General features: G+C 61.4%; 1 protein-coding gene across 14 annotated transcripts in view; it reads left to right on the top strand.

Moving 5' to 3' along the window:
• Nucleotides 1–14,036, top strand: part of LOC102539576 (uncharacterized) — a 35,856-nt gene extending 21,820 nt beyond the window's left edge. For all 14 annotated transcript variants that reach the window (XR_012067399.1, XR_012067398.1, XR_012067397.1 and 11 more), the window contains 8 exons: nucleotides 3,000–3,102; nucleotides 3,210–3,344; nucleotides 3,540–3,627; nucleotides 3,868–4,003; nucleotides 4,106–4,299; nucleotides 5,298–6,948; nucleotides 7,192–7,296; nucleotides 8,153–14,036. The gene's annotated coding sequence lies outside the window, so the exon portion shown is untranslated. The remainder of the gene's footprint in view (nucleotides 1–2,999; nucleotides 3,103–3,209; nucleotides 3,345–3,539; nucleotides 3,628–3,867; nucleotides 4,004–4,105; nucleotides 4,300–5,297; nucleotides 6,949–7,191; nucleotides 7,297–8,152) is intronic.
• The last annotated feature ends 12,219 nt before the right edge of the window (nucleotides 14,037–26,255 follow it).

Raw genomic sequence — 26,255 nt, 5'->3', positions numbered from 1 at the left:
ACCCCTCAGCTGCCTAAGGAGATTTAGGGTGTTTCCAGTTTGGACTGTTACATATACAGCTGCTGCGAACCTGCAGGTGTGAGTTTGTATGTAGACGTTAATTTGCATGTTCTTGGATTGATGCTCAGGCGCGCCCTCGTGGGTCATGGGTTTTATTTTTTTTAATTTATTAACTAGGAATGTTGATTGATTGATTGATTTACTTACTTAACTTAATGGAAGTACCGGGGATTGAACCCAGGACCTTGTACATGCTAAGCAGTTGCTCCACCACTGAGCTACGCCCTCCCCTACTTTTTTTTTTTTAAAGAAACATCCAGACTGTTTTCCAGAGTGACCGTCTCAGCTCACGTTCCCATCAGCAGTGCGTGCGTGACCTAGTAGTTTTCTCTGCTTGCTCACCAGCGCTTGGTCCTGTCACTGCCTTTTTTTTTTTTAACCATTACTGTTGTAATAAACGTGTGGGGACATCTGGTTGTGGCTTTGTTTTGTGTTTCCCTGTTGGCTAATGACGTCAAATGTCTTTTCAAGCCCTTATTTTCTGTCCGTGTGTTTCCTTCTTTGGTGAAATGCCTCTTGTGTTTTTTGTCTGCTTTCTGATTGAATTTCGTATTTTTCTGTTTGCCAGTTAAGCCTGTGATCCATTCTGAGTTAGTTTTTTGAAGTAAAGTGTGCGGTTTGGGTCCAGGTTTATGTATTTACTTTCGCTGGTGGCTCTCCTGTGGCTCCAGCACCGTGTGTTGAAAGGCTGTGCTTCTCCCATTGACTTGCTGTGGCACTTTGTCAGAAATCACTTGCCCGTGGAGGGGAGGGCACAGCTCAGGTGGCAGAGCACGTGCTTACACGCATGAGGTCCTGGGTTCAATCCCCAGTCCCTCCTCTAAAAATACACATAAATAAAGCTTAACACTTCTCCCTCAAAAACACAAAAAACAAAAACCTACCGCCGCCAGCAACCAAAAACTCAGTTGCCCGTACTTGCGTGAGGCTGTTTCTGGGCTCTGGGTCCTGTTCCCTTGATCCGTGCGTCTGTCCCTGGTGCCAAGACCACAATGTCTGGGGTGTAATTAGATAGTAAGTCACTGGCGGGGTGATTCCTCTCACCTGATTTCTTTTTAAGAAAAGAAGCTATTCTGATCCCTTTGCCAGTCCATTTAATGTTTAGAATAAGCTTGTCTTTCTACAGAAACAAAAACCCTGCTAGGGTTTGAGGGGAAGGACATTAAACCTGTGTCCATTGGGGGGTGAGGGAGAACTGACGTCCTCAGCGTGCTGAGTCTTCTGATGCCCGGTGGCTCTCCTGTCCTTTGACGGCTCTCACTGGCGTTTTATGGCTTTCAGCCTACGCGTCCTTGTGCACACTTTGTTAGACTGACTAGTGTTTCGCTGTCTCGGTGACTGTAAATGGTGCCCTGTCTTCATTCTGGTCTTCACGTGCTCATAGTTCAGTCTGAGGAAATACGGTTGGTTTTTACGGAGTGTCTCGGACCCTGTGACCTTGTGGAGCTCGCCCATCCTTCCTAGGGTTTTCTTCTCCCGTCAGGATTCTCTGTGGAGGCTGTCATACCGTCTGCAGATTCTCGGGCAGTTTCGTTTCTGTCTGGCTGATCTGTTTTTCCTTTCCTTCCCTTCCCCTTCCCCTTCCCCCTCCCCTCTCCCCTTCCCCCTCCCCTTCCCCCTCCCCTTCCCCCTCCCCTCTCCCCTCCCCTCCCTTCTCCCCTCCTCTCTCCTCCCCTCTCCTCCCCTCCCCTTCCCTCTCCCCTCCCCTCCCCTCCCCTCCCCTCTCCTCCCCTCCCCTTCCCTCTCCCCTCCCCTCCCCTCCCCTCTCCTTCCCTCTCCCCTCCCCTCTCCCCTCCCCTCTCCCCTCCCCTCCCCTCCCCTCCCCTCCTCTCCTCTCCTCTCCTTTCCTCCTCGCCCTGGCTGGGGGGCTCTAGCTCTGTGTTGAATGGGAGGGTGAGGCGGACACCGCTGACTGTGCAGATGCAGAGGGTCCGCATTCAGTCTGTCACCGCCGAGCGCGCTGTCAGCTGTCGGTGCTCAGTAGACGCTCCTCCCCAAGCTGGGGAGGCTCCCCTCCAGTCCTGGTTGTCCGATCGTGTGTATCAGGAATGGACGCTGAACTTTGTGCAGTGCTTCTTCTGCATCAGTTGATATGACCATGGGGGATTCCGTGTGGTGGTGACTACAGTTGTAATACAACGAATTGCACTGATGTTCAAATACCTCAGCAGCCTTGTGTGTCTTGGAACAGTCATGTTGCAAACCTTTATCTATATATTGCTAAACTCTTTCTGCTGGACGAAAAGTCCTTAGGATTTTTTCATCAATATTCGCAACAGGTATTGCTTCAAAGATTGCTTTCCTTTTTTTTTTTTCTTACTGTCTCAGTCTGGTTTGGGGATCAGGTTAACGCTGACTTTATAAAGTGAGTTGGGAAGTGTTGCCTCCCCGTCTATTTTCTAGAAGCTATCGTACAGAACTTTTGTTAATTTTTATTTCAGCGTTTGGTAGAATTCTCTGGTGAAATCGTCTCAGCCTGGGGATCACTTTTCCACGAATGTTAAAACCATGAGTTCAATTCCTTTAGCAGTCACAGGGCTGTTCTGATTACCGTCCCTGCTGGGTGAGCTGCAGTGGTCTGCGTGTTTCAGGGAGCAGGTCACCGATCCGAGCTGTCAGATTCACACCGCGCTGCTAGTCATGGTGTTTCCCACCCTCTTCGTGTCTGCAGGGTCGGTAGTAAAGTGACGTTTCTTTTCTGAACTTGTTAGTGTCTTTCTCTGTTTTTCTTTGTCACGCTTGCTAGAGACCTATTGATTTCATCAGTATTTTCAAAGAACCAGGTTCATCGCTGTGTGCCGGACACCGTCCACTGCTCACGTGTGGGGCCCGGAAACCCTCCGCACGGCACCACCACTCAGGTGCCGTGTAGCCCCACTTACAGACGTGGGAGCCCAGACACCGATGACGAGATGACTAACCTGGGATCTCACCGCCAGCAGGTGGTGGAGCCGCAGCTGCATCTCAGATCCCCACGCCAGGCCCCCAGACTCTGCAGTGGGCGAGCATCCAGAAGGAGGGACCACAGAGTTCTTGCCTTTGGTAAGTGGAGTGTGTGACAACATTCCTTCCTTCCTTCCCGTGATGGGCAGCAGAGGGGCTTGAGAAAGCCTCGGAAAAACTCAGACACCGCTCATCTTTTTCTGCAGACGTGCTCTGCACCACCCCCAGGACACACGTCAGCAGGTACATCGGCCGCCTCCTGGAAGCCCGCCGGGTGGAGCTGGGGATGGAGGACCTGAGCGGCTTCACGCTGAAGTACAGGCAGGCTGGGCGAGGGGGAGGTAGGTGCCGGGGTGGGGTACCGGTGGGAGTCGGGGTGGCGGGAGGCTGGGGCCCTGGGACGTCCTGAGAACGTGGGTGCGGCCATTCTCAAGGCTGCAGTGGTTCTGGGCATCCTCGGCACCCTTGGGGAGAGCCTGGTGTCTCCGGGAAGCCAGGGCCACTGACGGGGGATTCCTGTCTTGCGGTGCCACCAGCTTCAGGGCGATGTTCCACCAGCGCCGTCGCCCTGGGCCTGATTGTGGCCGCCTCCCTCGGCCTCGTCTACCTGCTGATAACCCCGCAGTAAGTGCTGTTCTGGGTCCGTCGGTCAGAGGGCACCACGAGTCCCTTGCCTGTCAAGTTCAGGTTTCACTCCCGCAGTCACTCCCACGGTGCCCTGCCTCTGGGGCCAGCCTGAGCCACACGCCAGCTCTCCACTTCCCGGAGGGACTGGCTGTGTGAGCCTGCTGGCCGCTGTGCGGGCAGTTCCTTCTCAGCTTTTAATTTTAAATGGACTCAGTTCTGAGACCTCTCCGTCCACAGCACACGCACCGTTGGCTTCAGGACGGCTTCCGCGAGAGGAGACAGAGCGAACGGGCGCCCTGGTTTCCGCGTGCTTGTCGCCCAATTTTCCGAAACATTAAAATGAGAAAAAGCGGCTCTGGAAAGGGACACAGATGTAATAATTTAAATAACGTTTAATCATTACGAGACTGAGTGAGTTTGGCAGTGTTTGTTTTTTAGTAAGAAAGACCCCAGAAAATCTCCACTTTTTTTCCAGACATGCCGCTTTCTTAATAAACCTCCCGAGTGGAGTGACTCCTGGGAGTTTGCAGGAAACGCGTGGAAGCCACCCCCAGCCCCAGACACCGGGCTCATAGAGGCCGTCTGCATGGCCCTACCTGGGTATCCAAGTTTTTCTAGGAAAGCCCTTTCCAGATGAGGCCCAGGCAGAGGACAGTGCCCGGCAGCCAGGTCTGTGCAGCTCTCAGCCTTCCTGCATGAGGAGAGCACCTCTCAGGCGCTCCCAGGGCTGGAGAGACCCTAGGGTGGCGGGGAGGTGAGGGGGGGCACAGGAGGGGCTCCTCTGTGAGAAGAGGACCAGCATGGGCAGCCCCCCAGAGGCCGCTGCTGCCTCTCTGGGGCTGGGACCCGGGTGGGGCAGGGGAGGGAGGGCGGGGCCCCGGGCATCCTCTGGGCACAGCTCACCCGGCCCAGCCCGCAGGGACTGTGTGTTGTCTGTCCTAGGGGTGTGGCTGCCTGCTCCTGCTGGTGTTCTGCATCTGCTTCCTGGTGTCCTGTGTCCTGTACCTGCTCATCCTCTGCTCCAGGCGTGTGTGTGTGTGTATGTGTGTGCGCGCGCTCCTTACCTGCTCATCACCTGGTCCAGGTGTGTGTGTGTGTGTGTGTCCCTGTACCTGCCGATCACCTGAGCAGGCGGGTGCGTGGCCTCTGCCTGCCCTCTTGGCGGGACAGGGGGAGGCAGTTTGTCCCTCGCCCTCCTGGCAGGTGAAGAGCTGTCCATGGGGGAGAAGCTCACTAGGCCCATCCCGTGCGGGTGCCGTGTGGAGTTCTGGGCCGTGCCGTGTAGACACAGGGGTGGATGTGGATGGTGACTGAGTGAATGAACACAAGGAGTGACGCTGTTCTTTCCAAAAGGAGGGCCCTGTGCCCCGTCGGGTGACCGTGCCGCAGACGGGGGCCTCCACACCCTCGAGGACTCCTCGTTGGCTCTGGAGCCAGGGTTGAGCCCGTGGCCCGGTGCTGCCCGAGGCTCCCGGGAGGGGGCTCTGTCCTTGTCCTGCACACCTTCCACGCCTCCTGAACCTCCTTTTCCGAACGTCCCGTTTCCCCACTACGTCCCCAGTTGGCACATCTGACAGACCCAGGGTTTTCTTTGTACAGTTGTTGAAAAGAGCTACTCGAGAAGGCTGAATCTAGTTTCATTTACTTAAATTCTTTCTTATTCACAGGTACCCTCTTGATTGAAGTTGAGAGAAAAATGCCGTTTGAATAAACAGCCACAGTGCGGCTCTTTGATTTCATAGATGGAGCGGCCTCGGGTTCAGTCAGCTGAGATTTCCCGCTTCAGGTAACCTGGCTTTATTCACCTGATGTCAGCTGAAAGCACAGCAAGTAGATGCTGGCTTTTAAGGCCTGTCACCCTCGTCCCCAGTGCTGGGGACCCGTGTGCCCGGTGGACGAACGGTTCTCCTGCTGGAGGGGCCCGGGCTCCGCCAGCCCCGTTCTTTCTGAACGTCCACTCGCCCTCCTCGCCCTCCCTCGTCGGCCTGCGCGTTGTCCCCGGCGGCGGGGCAGGAGGCCGCCCGGGCGGAGCGCACGGTCCCCACGGCAGGCGGCTTCAGTCCACCCGGCCGGCGCGTGCCTGTTCAGGGGCGGCCCACATGCTCAGACACTGCCCTCCCCGGGCCCTGGACGTGGCAGCGGGGCTCTGAGCTCACCACAGGGCTTGTGCGGAAGGCTGTGGGGCCCGGCGACGGGAGGCGCGTGGTCGGCAGGACCCGGCTGGGGAGGAGGGGGGCCGGCAGGCGGGCAGAGCTGTCCTGCAGGGCCCAGCGCGCACGGAGGGAGGCGGGTGCCGGGGGCACGGCTGTGCCCGCGGCTGGGTTAGGTCCACTGCAGCCGCGCGTCCTGAGAAGGCCTGGGAGTCACAGACGGCCTTCCTCTGTGCCATAGGAGTGGCCACAGCCAGGGCGTCAGGGCCGGCGTGGCAGCTCCAGGACCACCTGGGCCCTTCACCTACCCCACTGGCTCCCTCGTCACCAGGCGCTGCCAGCTCCAGGGCCTTTGTGAAAGGGACGGGAATCAGAGCTGATGTTCACGAAGGCCTGGGAGCGGGGCCTGGGACACCACTGGCTCCACTGAACATTCTTAGAACAAGAGGAGGGGCTGGTGAAGCAGAGGCGTGGGATCCGTGTCGGTCCCGCAGGCCAGGTCGCTGTGACCAGAGGAGGCGCTCTGCGGGACTGGGGGCGGAGGGCGCGGGAGCAGGCGGCTGGAGGGTCCGCGGTGAGGGCTGGAACGGGGCAGGGCGGCCCCGAGCAGACGCTGGGGCCTAGCTGAGGCTGGGCGGCCTGCCGAGGGCGCGCCTGCGGCCGTGCTGGCCCTGGGTGGGCACGTGGAGGGACCAGGGCTGAGCGGGCGGGGGGGGGAGGAGGAGCGGTGAGGAGGGCGCCAGAGGGGCGCACACTGGACTGGCCCCTGGGCACCTGCAGGTTCAGGTGCGCTTCGCTCTCGGGGGCGCCAGGCCTCCCTGGTTCCCGGGGACACGAGCGTGGTGTGACTGGGACGGCAGCCCCCTCATCTTTCCCCCCCAGGCCCGATGCTCATGGTCATATTTCAGCCTCATTTTCCCATCCCCTGTCCCAGTCACCCCTTTGTGGTTTTCTGAGCAAAGGCAGAGGGGATCCTTCAGGAGGGTGAGTCCTAACTCGGGCTTCCTCCCCTCCCTGTGTTACCGAGTCCAGACTCGTTCCTGCTTGCCGCAAGACAGGCCAGTCAATCGGAAGACGAGGTGTTGGGGCAAGGAAGAGCGACTGTATTTGGGAAGCCAGCAGACGGACAGGATGGCAGACTGCTGTCCTGGAGAACCATCTTCCCCAAGTCAGAATCCAGGCTCCTTTGATACTAAAAAGGGGAGGGGGTGTGGTTGGCTGTTGCAAACTTCTGGGTGCAGGAATCCTTTGTTCTTGCAGCTGTGCACGTGGGTCAGGTCACGGTGCCCCTGCAAACCTCCAGCAAAACAAATGTTATTTTCTGTTCTGCAACTTGTTACCTTTATAGGAGTGCGAAGGTGTCAACATCCTTCAAGGGCAGAGCCCCAACGGGCTGTCCTGTCTGTTTCAGGCTAAAGGCAACACTGTTTCACAAAAGGTGCAGAGTCCGCAAGACTGAGCCCAGAAAACAGGGCACAGGGTTAAAGCCAAGGGAACAGGTCTCCCGTGGAGTCAGGTTTGTCCTTTTCTGTTACACCTGCTGCCCTGCAGGGCTGGCCCCCCAGCCCCGCCCACCCTGGACCCCGACCGCCGCCTGCAGGGGGTGGGGAGGCAGGGAGGGGGTGTGCAGCGCTGGTGAGATAAACTAGACACGGCTGATGGATGGACGGTGACTGGAAAGTCAGAAAACCTCTAGGTTTTCCCTCGTTGGGGCGGGAGAGGGAGCCTCAGCAGAGGGCGGTGACCCTGGAGACAAACCCAGCCGCTCCTGGTCCCTGTGTTACAGCGTGTCCTACCTCGGCCCCAGGGGCTCCCGCGGTGTATGTGTGTGGGACTGAGTTCATTTGTGTAGCATAGATGAAGTCAGTGTTTTTTAAATTTCAAATTGCAACTCACTAGGGCTGTAAATTTTTTTTTTTTTTTGGTGAGTTGTGAACAAAAGCAATGGAATAGGAATGGATGAAAATGTGAGTCAGTGTCAGTCACCCACAGGGTGTCCTGGAATCTGCTCCAGCTGTGTGTCTCTGTGTGACTGTGATCTACAGCATGGTTCTTGGCTTGTCGCCCGGCTGGAAGCCTCTGAATGCCCTGCGCCCCCCCCCGCCACGGGAGCAGGTGGTCCAGGGAGCCGGGCCTCCCTTCTCCCGGCTCCCAGCACACGCAGGGCAGGAGCCCAGCCGGCCAAGCGGAGACGGGCGTGCTTATGCGGTCGTCCCATTTGCCTATGCTGTTCAGAGTCCACGGCCACAGGCCTCGGGCACAGGGGGGCCGTCGCTCAGCGGCCACCTGCCTCTCCCGACCGTTTGGCGCAGCTGCGGTTTCTTCGTGTCGTGTCCCGGTCACGGCACACTCCACGGCTTCTCTCCCTGCAGGGCTCAGGCTCTCGCTCCCGATTTGCCCTGCGTCCCCCTGCCTTGTGGCCTCGTCCTGTTGGGGTCCTTCGTGAAATTCAGCGCCGGCGGTGAACGGGCCTCTGGCCATGGGGTCCAGGACGCCTAGCCTGACATTGCCGCCGAGTCGCCTTGAGACAGTGACAGCGAGCTTTGAGGACATTGCAACAGCTCACACCCCACTGGGCTGCCTTTAACTAACTGTGGGCCCCATTCTGCGGGCGTTCTCCATTGTTCATGTCCGACCAGCTGCCTTTTTTTGGTGTTGTGACAAATTAGTCCTCGAGCCGTCACTTGGTCTGCATGCGCGCCCGTCTCGGCCCCCTGTGTGAGCTGAGCAGCCCGCCCTGTGTCCCGGTCTGCGGAGGGAGGGAGTGAGGCTGGTGGGGTCTGGGCCCCGGTTCCTGACCTGCAGAGCAGGGAGTGTAATGACCCTGACTCCACGGATAACCGAGTACGTGGCCCAGGGCACCCTCACCCTCGCTCGGGGGTGCTTTCTGTGAGTCCCGCGGTCTCTGTTTTTGTTTCCGTTTCCAATGTCAGAAGTGTGATTCTAGGACCTTCCGACTTCATCCATGAAATCATCTGTTGAGTGTTGCAAAAATGTATTTAAATAGGCTTCAAGTAAAATTTCTAGTAACTTAACAAAAGTTGTATAAAGCCTGTGTGAAGAAAGTGATAAAACCTAACGTGTCCACAAGAAGAAACAAATAAAGGGGAATTTTACCATTTCTGAGACAGAAGGGCACAACAGAATGAAAGTGTCAAGTTAATCTACTCAGGGAATTTCGGTGCCAGTCAGTGTCACGGGGCGGAGCGGATGTGGGAGGCGCTGCTCTCTTCAATTTAAAGATGTCACTTTTCAGGTTTCAAATTTTGGCAGTGTTTTCACCTGGGAGGTTAATTATATGAAAACAGTCAGAAAACGTGTGGCGGATGAGAGCGTTCTGATGCTTCTCGCTGTTCTGTGCTGTGAATGGTCTACTGTGGCCACCAACGACTTTGTAAAAGAGGCTGTGTTTTCAATAGCGTTTTATGGTTCAGTGTTTTGCAGGGTGCCTGGCGATCCAGACCCGCACCGTCCTGTGCATCTTCATAGTGGTCTGAGTCTGCTCCGTGGCCCCAGGATGTGCGGTGAGCATGTCTGCAGGGGCAGGGCGTGGTGGGAGCCGTGAGGTGCAGGGATGAGGGGCACCTGCAGGAGCCGCACTGGAGGTCTGACCCTAGGGTGGCGAGGGGTCAGAGATGGGCCTGGGGTGCCCCAGGAAGCCAGGGCAAGGGGGACGTCACCCGGGGGGGAGATGTGATCGGCCCTACGTGGTGTGCCGGGGACAGGAGCCGGGCAGAGAGATGGGACGGAGAGGTGGTAGGGAGGAAGAGGATGGACCTAAGTGGTTTAGGAGGATGGCAGGGGCCTCGTGCCCCCCAGCCCAGGACCTGGGGCTCCGCTTCTGGTAGTGAGGGGCCTTGAAGGGCCACGAGCAGGCGGGAGTGTCCGAGGCCCAGCTGGTGGCACTGGCGGAGTGGGTGGAGCGGGAAGTGGGGGTGCTGGGTGGGGCCCCTCCGTCCCCTCCAGGTGGGCCGCCTGCCCTGGGCCTGGGGCTCCAGCCCCAACGGGTCCCTGGTGGTCCTGCCGTCTGGGGGCCGCGCCCCAGTGCTGCCCGCCCCGCCCTGCGAGTCTGCACCGACGCCCTGCTTTGGGGCCTCGCGGGCACCCTCCCGCTGGCCACACTCCTGCGGGTCTCCTCCTTGTCCAGAGTGATCCTGCTCACGTGCTCACCGCGTCCTGCTCCTGGTCCTGGAGCCCAGCGGGCACACGAAGGCCGTGGGGCAGGCCCGTGGGCGGGCGTGGTGAACCGCCGCCCGGGAGGCCCTGTGTTCCGGTCTGTGGCTAGAAGCTCGTTAGTGCCAGGCGTCACCCCCTCTTCACTTGGGCGCCAGTTCCAGCAGGTCCTTGGGCTTCTCCGGGAGGTGTGGCTCTCAGCCCGGGTCGGTCCCAGGCGCCTCTGGGGGAGTCGCGTCTGAGGGGCCCTCCATGCACGGGCCCTGTGTTCTGGGCACTGACGTGGGTTTTCCTCCTCCTCCTCCCCAGCGGGCGGCAGCGCCTCCAGGCGCAGCTTCGAGCCGATCGTGGCCGTCCTGCTGTTCTCACGCGCGCTGGCCCCGCGCGCCCGGCAGGTGGACGTCAAGCCACGGCCGGACTGCGTGTGGGCCACGCTGGCAGGAGGAGCCCTCTGCTTCCTTGGGGGCCGGCAGCTGGCAAGGGAGTCTCTTGGGCGGGGTGCGGGTGGGGGCTCCCGGTTAGACGCCGGCGGCCGTGTGGGCGGCACCGTCGGGGAGGAGGTGCCGGGGGCAAGGAGCAGGCCCGCAGGGCGGCAGGAAGGGGGCAGCTGTGAACCGTGTCTGGCAGTCGGAGTTCAGCTGTCTGGCCAGCAGTGAGCGCCCTGTCCCCAGAGGCGTTCTGCCAGGGGGGGTGACGGTGCAGACGTGACAGCAGGTCTCCCCAGCCAGTCGGATGCGGAGAGAGAGGAGAGAGTTTATCACAGGGATGGGCCCGTGAGGTCGCGGAGGCAGGGCAGTCCCGCGGCCTGCTGTCCGTGGTGAGAGGACAGAGGTGCCAGGGTGTACGTGTTCCACTTCGAGTCCAGAGGTCCGAGGAGCAGAGCCCTGCTGTCCGGGGGCGGGGGGAGCTGGACACCCAGCTCAGGCAGAGCGCGAATGCACCCTCCTCTGCCTTGTCCTTCTGTTCAGGCCCCAGGGGACTGGGGGACACCCGCCCACCTTGGGGAGGGCGGCCTCTTCCCTCCGCCTAGCGACTCGGAGACTGACTCTCCTTACGCACCTTCTGGGACGCAGCCGCAGTGACGCTCACCAGCCCTCTGGGCGCCCCGTGGCCCCGGTGAGCTGACACCGACCAGCAGCCCCTCCCCGCGTGCTCGGCCCGGGCCTGGCGCCCCGTAGGTGCTCCGCACAGCTGAACACCCTGCAGACGCTGCGGTACCGACGTCCGGCAGTCCCTGGTTCCACTGGGGCCCCAGGACAGCCGCTGCTGGGCTGTCCTCTCCGTGGGAGAGAGGCAGGGCGGGGCAGGGGCGTGTGCCACCTGCGGTGGGGGAGAGGCAGTGGCCGCACCGATGAACACGACTGCTCACCTCTAGTTCAGTAAGCCTGTAAAAGACTGACGCTGGCTAAGCGTCACTTGCCCCTTTCTGTGCAACAGCTTCACTGAGATGTGACTCACAGGGAACCCCGGCAGTTCTCGGAGTCGTGCAGCCATCCCCAGTCACTTGTAGTGTATTTTTCCTGCCCCCCCAAGACCTCATGTCCGTTTGTAGTCAGTCCCCATTTCTAGCCGCACCCCCCAGCCCTGAGCCACCTCTAATCTGCTTTCTGTCCCTGAGGACTTGCCTGTTTCTTTCATTCTTCAGCCTGTCGTCTTCAGTTAGTGCCTGTTCTGCACCGACTGGCCCCCTGTGTGTGGCCAGTGGGAGCCCCGAGCCAGGCCTTGGCGGGAGAGTCCCCGATTCTGAGGGGCCCGGGCCCGGCGCTGTCCTCGCTTCATACGTGGATTCTGGATTCCGGGAGGGCAGGGGGCTGCTGAGATCTGAGCGTCTGGCTTGCTCTCCATGGGCGGGGGCGCCTGGGGGGTGTCTGTGCCGTGTGCGGCGCAGGCGGGGCCTCTAGGGGGGGTGCACGGGTGAGGGCATCTGGTCCTGACCCAGCCCCTGCTCGGGGCCCCTGGGCTGCTGCCCTCATCAGTGCCAGGGCCAGACCACACCCCGTGAGTGTGTCCACACGATGCCCGGCCAGGCTGCTCGGGGAGCCTGGGCCTCTCCGGGCCTCCTGGAGGCTGAGACGTGACCGAGGGAGGGTGAGGGGCTGCTGCTGGGGAAAGGGGACATGGCGTACGGCAGAGGAGGAGCTTTGAAGAGACCCCCAGGCGGGAAGGGTGGCCCGGAGACCGCCGAGGAGTCCGGGGCCTCCCTTCTCTCTGGGCCGGGCTGACCGCCAGCCCCGGGGCCAGGAGGGCAGGATCCCATCCCTGTCTGGGAGGCGGCCTGGCAGTGGAGTGTGAGGGGGCAGGGGGCAGGGCTCCCACAGTGACGGGAGCCACCAGGAGGGCGCCTTGGGCGTGGTTGGCCTCTGGGCGGGGGGTGGAGGTGGGAGAGGTCTCAGGCGTGGAGCAGAGGGCAGAGGGCACGCTCCAGACGGGTGAGGCCAAGGGAGCGGATGAGCATCTGAAAGGTGGTGCGGGTGTAGGACGACCTCAGGCTGTGTGTTACCCAGGGCACCACATGGAGGGTCCTCACCCCAGACCTCGGGGGCCGGGGGGCAGTCTGCACAACTCGGGACAAGGGGGGCCACCAGGCAGGATTCATGACCGTCGGCCGAGGGACACGGCCAGCCTGCAGTGCCCAGGCTGCGAGGGACCTGGCCACGCTCTCCCCCTCCCTCCCGCTCGTGCTGGTGCTGCTGCCTGGCCGAGCCCAGCCAGAAGCAGGCGGCAGGAGAACCTGCAGGGAGCGTCCCCTGGATGGTCCCGCGGTCGGAGCAGACCCCAGCGGGAGAGACCGGCACACACCGGCCGGGTCTTGGAAGGGGACTTTGGCCACTGCAGTTTGCCGCAGCCACGCCAGGTGAGGGAGGACAGCCTGTCTGTGGTGAGCTGTGCCTCTGCACTTGGTCTTGTCCGGCTCTGGCCGGCCCCACCGTGAGGTGAGCTTTCCGGGGAGCTCAGGGCCACAGGGACCCGCTGGGTCGCAGGGGAAGGGCTGCTGACGCTGCACACACTGACCTAGTTTTCCAAGGATGTGCAACAGCAAACGCCTCTTCCCTGTAAACACTGCAAGACAAGAACATTTCTAGACTTGGCCCGTTCGCCTCCCCGGATTCTTAAGCCCACCAGGCAGGCAGCCGCCGAGTTGCCAGACCAGAGCCTCGGTGGGTTAATTATTTATTGAGACCTGGCTGGTCCTGCGGCCCTGAGTGAGCACACGCGCTTCCCTCCCGATGGCGCCTTCAGCCTCTTCATCTGTAACTATCGGAATGCTTTTTGCTGCGATGATTTTTCCTCTGAATTCAGTGCATAATCATGAGGGCTGTTACTCTTTTGATTGTATTAGGACGGGTTCTTTCTCTACAGGTGATGTTTGTTCTCAGGGTAATTCTCTGCTGTGCAGCTGCCATTCCGGGGGCGCTGGGAGGGAGGGCCGGCACGGATGGGGCGTTCCCCGTGGTTGGGCCGAGCCGAGGCTGCTGCGCCTCCTTCTCCAGCCGCTTCCCTTCGCGAGCTTCCTTTGGCCACGCGTGCGCCGGTAAAGTCATCCTCAGGGCCGTGGGACGTGCGCGCCACCCTGCCCGTGGCCCTGACTGCACGTCCGAAGGGCCGTGTGTGGACTTCATGCTGTTGTCTGTTCCCGGCCCTGGCGTCTCCTCTGGGCCGCTGGGGCGGGTGCATCTCCGCAGACACCCCCCCCGCCACCCCCCGGGGACGGTGCTTCGGGCTGAGTCACAGCGGTTCCGCGGCGCAGGGCCAGGGGAAGGGCCGCAGACCAAAACGTCGGCGAACGTTCCCCACTCGAGGGAAACCACACGTGATTATGCAGGAAGAGAGCTACTCTGACGGCCCGTAAATCTGTCACAGTTGTAAATAAATTGAAATAAACTGAAACAAATGTAAAAAGACAATTGAAAGAAATAAACCAAGAGCCAATGCTTTTGATCACAAAGGGATCCACCAAGATTTTTTTAAGTTGAATCATATCCAGTTACACCAAATGCATTAAAATATCACGACCATTATCATTTTCGAGGAAAAAAATATTTGTGCCACTAACAAATAAAACAAAACCTGCTATTTTAAAAACCTTGTTTCCTTTCTCTTTCTCTCATCCTTCGATAAAACCACCTTGTGTGTTTGTCAGGGCACACGTGTCACAGGAAGACAATGGCACATGGCTTAGGAGCCGCCCCCGGCCCCTCCCAAGGCCTGGCTTCCCACACGGCTGTGTCCCCGGCTGCGACCTCGGCCCCGTCCCCGGCCACGTCTCCTCCTGTCTGCAGGGCCCACGGTCACCGGCGCCGGGCCCTGGGGCTGCTGGCGCCCTCCTCGGCCCTCAGCCGCCGCCGGCCCACCCGCTGCGAGGAACAGGATGCAGCCCACCCTGCGTCGGTCTCCATGGTGACGGATGCCCCCCGTGCCCGCCCGCGTTGGTATCCCCGAGGACGTGCTGGGGGCGGCCTGGGGCCCCTCACGTCCTCCCTCGGGGACCCTCAGCTGCTCGCTCTTCACTCGCAGGATCAGGACGGGCTCCGGCAGCAGGACGCCGACCAGCTCGACCGCTCTTATGACAGCAATCGGCGACACCCCTCACGTGTCACAAGGTGTCGTGCCCCCTCCTCGCCCCGTGACACGTAGGGACGGCGCCTCTGTGAACGGGCGTCTGACACCAATTCACGGAGGGGATGCGCGCGGGTTCACGGCCACGAGGTGGGACCCAAACCAGGTGTGCCGGCCTCCATGTGGGGGTGGGGGTGGGTACCCGGGCTGCCGGCCAGCAACATGGCATCACGGTGACATTGTCACCGTACTCAGGAGCGTGCTGTCCCCGTAAGGCTGGCGCACGCTTACGGATGTTCCCGAAACGGAGCTCGGTCCCCGGCTCCGGTCGGGCGCTGGGTGTGGAAGCCAGGGAGGGCCATGGGCGGCCATCACCCCTGGGGGCCAGCGTCCGACCCGGGGCTGCCCTCAGCGGCTGTCAGCAGCTCCCCTGCGGCTGTCACTGCGGCCACTGGGTGGGGCTGTCACCGCTGGTTTCCTTAGTCCCTGCCAGGCCCTGAGCGAGGAGGCCAGCCAGCCGGGACCCAGGCTGCACCTGCCTCTGCTCTGCCTTGTCCCCCTGCTCAGACCTGCCGGCCTCCGTCCTCTGCCCCAGGAGGTCGGTGCCCAGCTGAGCGACCCTGGGGCTGGGCCTCCCGCCACCAAGTCCCCTGCAGCGTTCCGCGTGTCTCTGTGCCCCGAGAGACAAGGAGAATCCAGAGCACGTCGGAGCTCACAGAGGGGCCACCGCGTGGCTCCCGGCGTTGCCGGTGGGCCTGGTGTGCCCTGGAGGCACGCCGGAGGTGTGGGGGCCCCGTGTGCCCTGGGAGTGGGCCCGCGCCCCAGGAAGGGCTGCTTCAGGCATCGGGTCCCCAGAACATGGCTGGGTAGACCCCGGAAATGGGGGCTGGCCCCTCGCTGTCTTTGGAAAGTTCCAGCTGATCGGGGTGACGATTCATCCAGAAGTTGGTGGGTTCTCTGGGCCCCTAACGTTGATCCGGTCACTCTGCCTGGTGGGGGCTCGGAGATGGGCGCAGTTGGCGGTGAGTTTGGATAATTGGAAAGAAACGTGTTAAAGGCGTAATGACCCAGAAGCCGTGTTAAAGATGATGAGTCAGACATTACTCAGGACTGTCGTGCAGGTGCAGGGACCCCTGCGGTGGGGTCTCGCGGTTGGGGAGAGCGACGAGGCTCGACCCCAGATAAGCAAGGGCAAGTGAGCGTTCACAGCCCAGGGCAGAGGTGGGGCGGTGGATGCAGAGCTGCTAAGAGGAGGCGCCAGGGGTGAGGGCTTCTGAGCTGACGGAACAGGACTCACGCTGAGGACAGGCCGGGGTGACCGGACGGCACCTGGGTGGCAGCTGAGGGACCCGGTCAGATGTCTGGGGTGATGGGTGTCAGGGAGGGGGGGTGTCCAGGCGAACTGGCTCAGCAGGCTTCTTGCTACAACTAGACAACGTGGAAATGAACAGGGATGCCCCGAAGTCAGGGCCCAGCTGGGAAGAGGGTCCAGGCTTTGGACCAGGGGAGGATCTTGCCAGGGGGCGGGTTGTCGAGTGAGTGAAGGCAGCTGGGTGGGTGGGCGCGTGGCTGCTGGGGGATCCCGCCCTCCCCGGGCAGAGGGGGAGCAGGACAACGTGGAGACGGTGAAGCTGGACAAGGGGGTCGTCTTCAACCTCCTGCCGGCCCCCATCGCCCAGCACCTCCTCACGTCCAGCCCCCGGAACGCGGTGAGCATGCGGCCTGCGTGGCAGCGGCTCCCCGGGCACCGAGACCCAGCGGGTGCTCCCCCAAGCCGAGCTGGCCTGCTGGGGGCTGCAGGGTGGCAGCTGGAGGTCTGACCAAGAGGGACCCCCCGCCGGCCGCCTAAAATCACAAAGGGTGGCCATTTCGACGCCCTCAGCTGCACCAAGGATGGGAGGCCCTCTCTGCCCACCCCCAAGGGCAGGGCAGAGGCTGGGCCATCAGGAGGCCCCTGGGTGCAGGATGGACAGGTGCCCAGAACTGCTGCGTCCTCCCCTTTGATCCTGGAAGAGAGTGTAGCATTCACCGTCCCGACGAGGCGGGAGATCTGGCTTCAGGAACCCACACTCCAGGGGGAAAGGGCGATTCACAGCCCGCGTGTTCTGGGTGGCGCCCCCTCCTGGCTGAGTTTGTGTGGACGGCCTGGCCCTTCCTGCCCGGCCCTGCCCGCCTGGCCCTGCCCGCCAGGCTGCAGGGCTGGTGGTTCATTCTGTCCTCCGTGCTCAGTGCGATCGGGGCCATGGCCTGGAGGGGAAGCTCTAAAACCAGCCCAGCCGCCCAGCACAGGGCTTGGAAAAGCCGACTCAAATATAAAGGGGCTCAGGTTGGGGTTTTAGGTCCCAAACACACAAACCCCAAGACTCCTCTTGACCAGCTCTGGCCTGACGTAGCTCCCGGGCTCATCTCTCATCCTGCTGGGCCTGGCGGTGTCTGGAGCGGTTTGTCTTCCCACAACAGTGCGTCCCTCCCTGGTGCCTCCCCCCTCATGGGGGGCTCTGCTCTCACCCGTGAGCTGGACGACCTCACGGCGTCCTGGGTGCTCCGAGCCCCCTCTTGGTGTGGCGCGGGGTCCCAGCACGTCCTTGCAGCCCTGGCAAGGGTTCCCGGGGGGGGGAAGCTGTCTGCAGCAGCAGCCCTGAATGCTGCTCTGGTCACCGCTTCGGCGCTGGTGGCTGACCTGACCTCCGCCCCCCAGGACCTCGACTGGCAGTCCTGCTTGCAGGTGGGGGTCATGCTGGCCTCCAGCCCCAACTTGAGCTGATGACAACGATGTGGGGGTGGAGTGTCTGCGCTCCCGGAACGAGATCATCGCCGACTTGGATGGGGTAAGGGCCGCCCCACTGCCCTGACTCCCTGGGGCCTGAGGGCGCCCGGCAGTGCAGCCCCCAGTGGCTGTGATTGTGCCTGCTCTCTGCGGATGGCAGGGGGTGGGGCACATGCACTGTGTCTCCTTGGGAGTCCCAGCTGACCTTGGCCTTTGAGGAAGGGGCTTTGCCTGGGGTTGGGGAGGATGGGCGCTGGGCTGGGAGGCAGGATGCTGGCGCCTGTGGCCTACCTAGGAAATGCTGGGCTCAGGTGGGTGGCCTCACCTAGAGGATGGATGGCGGGCCCCTCTGTACCCTCCACCCCGAGTCCCATGTCTGTACGGGTCTCCCTCCCTCGCTGGGTGGTTGTGGGCTCAGGTGTGAGAGACGGTGTGTTGTGCATGTCTCCCCTCCCAGCTCCTCTTTTAAATGCCTTTGCAGGCGCCCCTGAGGCTGGGTTCCTCAGTTCAGCCCCAGAACTTGTCCTGTAGCCACATGAGGAGGACACATTGCTTCCCAGCACGTGCCCATCTGCTCCGCAGTGGCTCCTGGTGGCTGTACAGGGCAGTGACTTGTCTAAAATGTCATGTAATGTTTAACGTTTTCATTTCAAACAAGGCTCATAGACACAGACCTTTACAAGGACCTGGAGAAGTTCAACACCGTTGGGAGGACCTACGTGGCTGCCGTGGGGCTGGCGGCCACGGCGGGGACCCAGGTGAGTGCTGGCTGGCTTTCCATGTGTGCCCCGCTCAGGACTGGGTCCCAGCTCTGCCCCCAACTGATCAAGGGGCCTGCTGGCTGCACTGAGGCCAGCAAGCTCTCAGCCCTGCCCGTTCCCACTCATTTCCCCGAGCTTCGGGGCCTGGACTCCAGCTCTCTTACTGAACATTTAGGGCCTTCCCCACGGCCATCCCCCACCTCCCCCTTCACAGCACAGATGGAGCCTCAGGGGACAGATCCCTGGCCCTGGGTGGGGGCACAGCCCTCCCCGCTGCTGGGGACCTTCACTCAGGAGAACGGGCCTCCCCCAGGGACGGGGTCCCCCTCACTCGGCCCAGACCTGCCCTCGTGCACAGAAGGGGTCCTGGCCTGGCCCTGCGCCGACCCCCTGGGTGTCCTGGGGGCCAGGCGGGGGCCGAGTGGCCCAGCTCCAGGCTGGGATCGGCCCTGCCCCCTCCCCCGGTGCCTGGACAAGTGACATCATGAACTCCAGAGCCGAGCTGGGGGAACCATTTCCTAGAACCCGGCTGGCCTCCCCTCCCCCGCCCAACAGATGGTCGTCAGGGACCTGTTTACCTGGAGACGGAACGCCCCGCAGGGTTCCGAGCGGCCAGTGGTGACACAGAGGACCCTGGCCTCAGAGGCAGAGAGCTGTGGGGCCCTGGCAGCCATGGGGGGCCTGCTCCCTGCCCCCTGGGCCCCGTCCCCCCGGATGCTGGAGCGCCTGGGGGGCGCCCTGCTGCTGCTCTGGGAGAGCCTGACCCCGGTGCTTCCCTGGGGGGCCCTGGTGTGCGTGGCAGGGCTGCTGTTCCTAATACACAGATGGTCCTCCTCCCACAGCGGGGAGACCCCAGGCGAGGGGCGCTCTCCCGACGACGGGGACGCCGTGCCAGGGGCTGAGGGTGCCGGGGACCCCATGGGAAAGGCTGGCGGGAGCCCGGCGCCCCCGCCCCCCCAGGGGCGCCGGGAGCCCTCCGGCCCCCGAGCACCAGCGCGCCCCGGGGAGCAGCCTATGTGTCCACGATGCCGGGAGCTGCTGGCCCAGTACATCGCCACATGGAGGCAGCGAGTCACAGAGAAGGAGGAGGAGAAAGCAAGGCTGCTGGAGGCGATCGCCAGGAGGGAGCGGGCCCTGCAGGACACAGTCACCCACCTGGAGGCCCTGGCTGCGCACCTGCTGAGCGCCCCCCGCCAGCCCCCAGCTCTGACCCGGGTCTGAGCCCTGCAACCACCGCACCCCGTCCGTGTGGGTGTCCGGGGGGGGGGCGCGTCCATCCAGCGCTCCCTCGTTTGTCCTGGTGGCGCCTCGAGGCCACAGTGTCTCCTGGGAGTGGGGCGTTGTCCCTCGCCGGGAGCAGTGTTTAAAAGTCCATGTTTTTGTTAAGTACCCACTGTTCCCATTGAAACCCTTAGGAATGTAGCCTATAGTGTTGTATTTGGGTGGAGATTAAATGCCCCTGTGACCTGAAGCATCCTCTCAGTGTGTCCTGCTAGAGATGTGTGAGACGATGGGAATTCTCTGCACATCAGGCCGCTGTTGACAACGTGGAGGTAACTGCTGGGTATTGACCTGAGCAAATTTGGGGTCATTTGAAAACCTAAACCAAAAAAACCCCAAAACCAAAAGACACCATTAAAAAAGGGGAAAAAAGAAACTGGACAAAAAGAAAAACTTAAGCAAGAGGATCCCATTCTAACTACGTATTATTTCTATTAGCTTAGTCTTAATTTATAGTTTGTCCCACGTTCGTAACAGTTCTGCACTAAAGTCATAGATTAGAAAAGTGAGTTTTTGCAACCACTGTTTGCTGTGTTGTCATTTCTTGTTCACCTCCCTTGTCTTGTTTCAGATGGTTTGTCATTTAGCATCTCTAAGTGTAACAATTAATACATTTTCTTTTGATTCGAAACACACACACCAAGGCAGATGCTGGACAATGTTCGCTGTTTCGTAGGCCTGGGAAGTGTGAGAGGGTTGCCAATTTCTGTAACTGTTTTACAATAAAGGTGGTTGAAGAGAAACAGTTGTCTGCATATAACTTTATAGAGATACACGTGTCCTAAATCCCACGCAGGAAGGGAGAGGTCCCCGAGGCTCAGCCCGGATTCCAGCTAGACCCCCTCCTGCAGGCGGTGCAGGTGGAGACCCCGGGATGAAGGCTGTGTCCTGCGTGGGGGCAGGTGGGAGGGGGGGCCGAGGCTGGGGGTCCAGGGGCTGCAAGCGGGCTGCTGTCCTCACCCCCACCCGGGGCCTGGTGGGAGGAGGGGAGTGGGGTCCTCTGAGCCGGGGAGGGGCCTCTCAGGGGTCTGTGTGGAGCCCTGGGTGCTGGCCCGGGGTGGGGGTCATCACAGAGATGGAGGAGGAGGACCGAGGGGCTGTGCTGGGCAACTGCGGGGTCAGGAAGAGGACTGAGAAGACGCAGAACCTTCTGGTGACCCTGCCGCCCTCGGGCACTGAGTGAACCCTGGTGACAGCTCTGCAGGAGAGCCCTGCGGAATCTTTGAGAATAGGAGGGTGACCTCTGGGAAAGCTGCTTCCCTGAGGAGCCGGGCGTGGAGTCAGAGACGTGTATCTGGACTCCACGTGGTTCCTCCCCCTGAATCTTGGGGTCCCACCTCCCAGCTGCTCCCCCAGCAGGGACTCCCTGGGCAGGGGGAGAGGCTGGGGTGCAGGGAGGGATTCCCGCGTGTGATGCACTTGCCCCCTGAGCAGAGCCACTCGGAGGTTCCCCGTGGGGACGCGAGGTGAACTAGGTTTCCTCCAGTGAGTGCACATCCGTGGGAGGAGCAGACTCGGGGACGCAGGTGCCCACCAGTGTGGTCTGGACACGCCCTGCCGGGCCCTGCGTGGCTCTCCGTCTGTGCCCGCAGCAGACTTGGTGGGCGGGAGGTCAGGGAGGGCTCCCTGGAGGTGGCGGCCCTGAGGAGGGGTAGGATTTCCCACCAGCGCTCTTCACCCGCTAAGGGGCCCGGGAGCCCCTGGAGAACTTGCTACAGAGCAGATCCTGACGCCCAGGTTCTTGGCTGGTGTGACCCTCAGTGGTCCAGGGGGTGATTTTCCAAGCCGGGAACAGCTGGATTCACCAGGGTCCTGAGATGATCACGGGGGGAGGTCATAGGGGCAGGGAAGGCTCTCTGGGGCGCAGCCCAGGCACAGCCTGGACGCGTGCAGGGCCTGGCGGGGCAGAGGGAGGACTTCTGAGGCCCACGGTGCCATGGTACTGGACCCCAGTCCAGCACGGCCGATGGAAGCCATGGACGTCACACTCTTGTTCTGAGGGCGGGAGGGGCCCTGGGAGCCGGGCCCCGGGCCGGGCACCTGTCGCCCGTGGCAGACGTCCCATCGCAGAGCCAGCCCAGAGCAGCAGTGGGAGGCTGCAGCGGCCTGGGGACGTCTGGCTGCGTCCCAGCCCCACTGTATCTTGTCACCCACATCTGAGCCGCATCCCCGCGTCTCTGCCCCAAGCCCGTCCCCCTTCCCACGTCCCTCGCTGCCCCTCAGAGCAGAAATGCCTTCCCCCAGCTGCTTACACCAGGGCCAGCCTCTGCGGCCAGCGCCGTCTCCGCCCCCGGGCAGCGGGGGCACCGTGTCCACTTAGTGGCTTCTGTGCCCCGACAGGCGGCGCAAAGCCAGACGCGGGGAGGGACGGCGCGACCCCGCCTGCCCGGGGCTCCCAGGCCGCACCTGCTGGTGCTGAGGCCCGAGGCCGTGCGTTCAGCTGGGCAGGGCGCTCCGTGCTGGGGATTCAAGGTGAGTGAGGGTGTCCTGTGCTGCCGCCCTGGTGAGGCCACCAAGTGCCCCTCCTCCTCCCGTCTATGCTGGGGAAGGTCTGGGGGCTGCGGTCACGGGGTGCGTGGATCACAGGGTAGCTCCGCTGCTGATCATCCATGAGCCCTGAGAGGCGGCTCAGCCCCCGGCTCCCCAGCGTGAGGCCTGCGGTGTCCCAGAGCTGCTGTCTGCGTCCATTCTGTTCCAGGCAGTTTTCAAACACGCCTGCAAGGTCTCACACACGCCTCCCATCCAGGGCTGGGGTTTCTGTCGTAGGTCAGACGGCTGCAACTACACAACACAGACCGGGGGCTCAGCAGCGCTCATGGTCACAGCTCTGGAGGCTGGAAGTCTGCGATCGAGGTGCCCGTGTGCTCGGGTCCTGCTGAGAGTCCTCCTCCTTGGCTTGGAGGTGCCACCGTCTTGCTGTGTGTTCACATGACAGAGCCAGAGAGAGAGGGGACCAGCTGTCTGGCATCTCATAAGGGCCCTAATCCCACCACGAGGGCCCCACCCTCGCGACCTCGTTTAAATGTAATTATCCCCCAAAGGCCTCATCTCCAAACATCCTCACGTTGGGATTCAGGGTGTCAACATACGGATTTTGGGTGGGACCCAACTCAGTCCCCGGCACCTTTGTCTTAGGCCTGTGGGGCTGCCTTGCTGATAAAACGTGGGGGTGCAAGACCTCCACAGCTGGCTCAGAAAAGGAGCCACGCTCACTTCTGGCACACAGCCACCATGCTCTGAGGACGCCCAGGCCACGTGGGACGTCCGCACGGAGACGCCCCAGCTGCCGCCCCATACGAGGTCCAGCTGGTGGCCCGTGTGAGGGGCAGTTTAGAGGGGACTCCAGCCCCAGCCCCCGTCTGACTGTGACCACGTGACAGAGTCCCAGGGAGCACCGTCTGGCTGAGTCCTGTCAACCCCGGGAACCCGGAGGGCTGGTTATAATAAATGTTTATTGTGGTTTATGTCCCACAGCTGCAGGGAACCAGGACCGTGGTCCTCACTGGCTGCTTGTTCAGTTACTGCTCCATTAGGCCCCTGACTGGAGTGCACACAGTCTCATCACCCCTGGGCTGCATTAGAATGAAGGGCCACAGCGTTCTGGCCGCCATCGCCACACAGGCACTGAGCCTTGTGTTAGCAAGGTCCTGTAGCTCTTTGTCTGCAGAAGTGGTCCTCAGCCCGACCTGCATTTTGGAATCGCCTGGGAAGATTTTAACACATCCCATGCCCGGGCAAACAGCCCAGACCGGTTCAATCAGAAGCTTTGGGAATGTGGCCCAAGAATTAAGACTTTTTAAAGCCCCTCGGGTGATGTCAACGTGCAACCCAGCTTCAGACCCACGGACACAGCCAGTGAGGATCCAGCCCAGCTCAGCACACAGCATCGTGATGCCAGCCGCCCTGGCCACGCCCAGGAGGGCACGGCTCCTGTCCCTGAGGACGCAGGGCCCCACGGACATGGGGGTGCATCTGCTCTCCACTCCTCACCTAGCTTATCCGTTACCCGAATGCCCTTCCCTCTCTTTTTATCAGGGCCCAGAGTCGAATGTCCCTCATGGAATGCCCCGATCATTGCAGGCATATGAATGTTCCCTTTCTGCTCAAAAACAAAACAAAACAAAACAAAACAAAAAGACTCTAAAACCCAGCAGGTTAAAACAATAGACATTTATTATTTCATACCAATGTGTGGGTGGGGAGCTCAGCGGAGGCTTAGCTGGGTGGTTCTGACTTGGAGCCTCTGATGAAGGATCAGGGAGGTCTCATCCGAAGGCTTGACTGGGGCTGGGACCCACGAGCAAGATGGTGCGTGCATGGGGCTGCCATGTCACTGCTGGCTGTCAGCAGGAGGCCTGCGGTCCTTTCCATGGGGGCTTCCCTGCGGGGTGCTTGACTGTCCCTATGTCATGGTGTGTCGGCTTTTATGACCTGGCCTCAAGCCGCACACCAGCGCTTTGCACTGTCCTGTTGGATTTCCAGGTCAGGCTTCCTCATGGCAAGAGGCGCCCTCGGGCAGGGACATGAGATGGTGGGAGGACGCACTGGGGGCCAGCCTGGAGGCAGGCTATCACCCCGGCCCCAAGCCCCTCTTTCTCCTCCCACTCTGCACCCACAGTCCCCAGTCCTGGAGGGTCTACAGAAGCATCTGAGAAGCTTCTAAAACGAATGCCTCTCAGATGCCACCTAAGAGGTTTTGATCCAATCAGACCTCAAAAATCTGTGTTTTCAGGCTTCCAAAGCGCCCCCTGTGATCACAGAGGGAACACACGGTCTGTGGAATTTTGGCCCTTGGTTTCCAGTCCGGGTGGGTCTCTTTTAGACTGTGTCCCCACGGGCCAGGCCACATGAGGAGGACCCTGTGGTCCAGGACGGGAGCCCCATGTTGGTTCAGGAGCTGCCCGTCTGTGCCTCGCCGCTTCTCCGGACGCCCCCTACTCCCAGGCTCTGGTCACCCCCACCCCGGTTGCAGCAGTCACTCAGCTGACCACATTCATGGACACAGACCTTGGCCCCTGGTCCCTGGAGGAGAGTGGTTCTGAAGACGGGACAAGTGGCCTTGTGACTTCATGCAACCGTGCATGGCCCGTGACCACAGGAAGGAGGGGGCCTTTGAACACGTCTAACTCTGTCCATCTCGAGGACGCAAGGTCTGCAGGTCAGCTGGGCAGGTCGTTAGCTGTGCTGGACACGCTCCACGCCCGCCCAGTTCCGGTCTGTATTTCACAGCACACGCTCTGCAGCCAGATTCCCCAGGTTCAAATCCCACCTCTTCTACTTACTGTCTTGCGATTAAGGGCAAATAACGACCTTTTCCGTGGTCCTGGTCCTGCGTGTGGCAGCTGGCGGAAGTGTCTCTGGTCCCTGCTCGTCTTTTACCCTGTGCTGCCCTGGGGCGCTGCGGGGACCACGGCCCGGGCAGCTGGCGGTGCAGGGGCTCAGGGAGGGGCCCCGAGCCGAGCCTGTGGGGCTGGCAGGCCCTGAGAAGGGGGCGCTGGATTTGGGATTCACGAAGGAAGAGCTCCGGCAGGAACCCCAGGCTGTGCGGGAAAGAGGAGTGAATGAGGGTTCCTGGGGTTCTGACTTGACAGTGGGGAAAGTCGGTGCCACTTGCTGAGATGGAACCGGCAAAGGGAGAGGAGGGGAGTTGGTTGAAGGGGCAAAACCCACACAGGGGCCAGCAAGACCTCCCAGGCAGGGCCACTGCCTTCCTGCTTTTGGGCTTCTGTAAAACAGCTTGCTTCTAGGAAAATGAAAATGACCCCTAAAATTCCATTGGTTCCCAAAAGCTCACTCCTGATTGGTCCATTTCTAACACCTCATTTGCATACAGGGCAAACTTAACCGACACAGAGAGGGCCCAGAGCTTGGAGTGGTAACTCCTCCGGGCCCGCCGACGTCATGAGCCTGGGTTCTCCAACGCTCCGAGCATCGCTGGGTCTCTGGACAGGATTCAGGTTGCTGTCACAGGCAAGAGTTTTGCTTTGTATTTGACCAACCTGGAGACCCTGCCAGACATCTGAAGAAGCATCGAGATATTTGAGTTTGGAACTCAGGGCAGCACGCTGGGGCTGGAAATAGACGTTTAATAATCGTGAGTATTTGGATGTGAGTAAGGCCCTGGGACTGGTGAGATGACCTGGGGGCGACTACAGAGGGAAGGGAAAACTCAGCGTCGAGGGCAAGGAGCCGGGGTAGACCAGCGAAGCCAGAGGGAGAGGAGACACTTGCAGGAGAAAAGTCTGGCGCTGACACGAGAGGATGGGGTCCCGAGCACACAGGGAGGGGCTGCCTCACGAAGGAGCAAGTTCGGTTCACCAGCTGCCCCGGCAGGACAGGGGGCGGGTGGCCCCGGGCGCAGGGAGCTGAGCACACGTGACGGGGGGAGATCGCGGCCTCGGTGGACTCGGGGAGGTGGGGGGGGCCTGGACGGAGAGTGAGGGGGTCGCGGGGCATTCCAGCCGGGAGCGGCGAGAGGGAGCAAAGGGGTTCTGGAAGCGCGGCGGGATCCCCGAGTAGGGCCGGCCCCGGCACGGACGGCTATGAAGGGACGGGTCAGCAGCAGTGACAGGGGCCGAGGTCACACACCCGGCAGGACAATGGGGCTCCCGCGCTGCCCGGCCCCCCACCCCCGGCGGGCTGGCTGCACTGTGGAGCAGGAGTCAGCTGAGGCAGGGGACCTCCTCTGCTCCAGGACCCTCAGAGGGGAGCCCCAGGATGGGGGATCCATGCCGGGAACACGGGGCACATGAGCCCCGGGGGCATAAACACACGCTGCTGGGAACCAGCTGGCCTGGCCCCTACTCCTGGGGTCCTGGGAGGCCCTGTTCCAGCGCTCGTCCTGGGCGGCTGCTCTGCTGACGGACCATCTGAAGAAGAACCTCCCAGCCGGCCTCTGACGTGAGCCCTCGGGACTGGAAGGCCCTCGGCCCTGCA

Source organism: Vicugna pacos, chromosome 36 (assembly GCF_048564905.1).
Source record: "Vicugna pacos chromosome 36, VicPac4, whole genome shotgun sequence".
Taxonomy (NCBI): Eukaryota; Metazoa; Chordata; class Mammalia; order Artiodactyla; family Camelidae; genus Vicugna; species Vicugna pacos.
This window is presented reverse-complemented; position numbering and strand designations above follow the sequence as displayed.